The sequence below is a fragment of the Trachemys scripta genome, chromosome 9 (assembly GCF_013100865.1).
Source record: "Trachemys scripta elegans isolate TJP31775 chromosome 9, CAS_Tse_1.0, whole genome shotgun sequence".
NCBI lineage: Eukaryota > Metazoa > Chordata > Testudines > Emydidae > Trachemys > Trachemys scripta.
Window position 1 is genome coordinate 3726155 of NC_048306.1, and position 710 is coordinate 3726864.

The window sequence follows — 710 nt, forward strand, 5'->3', positions numbered from 1 at the left end:
GGGAGGCTCCCCGGGAGGTGCGGAGCCTGGGCAACGGGACCCTTCTCCCGGCTCCAGCCCGGCCCTGCAGTCCCCTCCCTTCCCCCGCCGCGCCGCGCCGCGCCGCGCCGCGCCGCGCCGGGCCCGGCTCGGCTCCTCCCCGCCCACCGCGGCTCCTCCCGCTCCGGCTCCGGCTCCGCCCCGAGCCCCGGCTCCGGCTTCCGAGCCCCGCTGCCGGGAGAGCGGTGCAAGGCCGGCGGGCTGCCCAGGGCCGGGCACGGCGGAGGGGGGCGAGCCCTGCGGGAGGGCGGCAAGTCCTGCCTTCTCCGGGCCCCATCTGCCCAGGCAGCCCCCAGCCGCGGGGCCCTGGAGGGGGGGGCAGCGGGGCTCAGAACCGACCTGCGAAACGCCCCTGCCCCAGAGAGACCCTTTTCCCTCCCCCACTCCTCGGCTCAGGGCCTCTTCCCAGCCCCCAGCGAGCCCACGGCCTCCTTCTTCCCACCCTCTGCTGCTTTCCTCTCCCCCGCCCAGCACCCCATGCCTCTGCCCTGCCAAGGTCCCAGTCCGGCTGGGCTCTGATTCAGATTTAAGTCCAAGCCTCCCCCCTGGCAATTAGTCTGACTGGAGCAGGAACCCCTCTGGAGTCAGGCCCACAGAGCCTGCTAGGGGGTGGGTGGGTCACAGGCCAGCTCTGGGGGCCCACTGCTATCCCCCACTCCCATGGGGCTGTG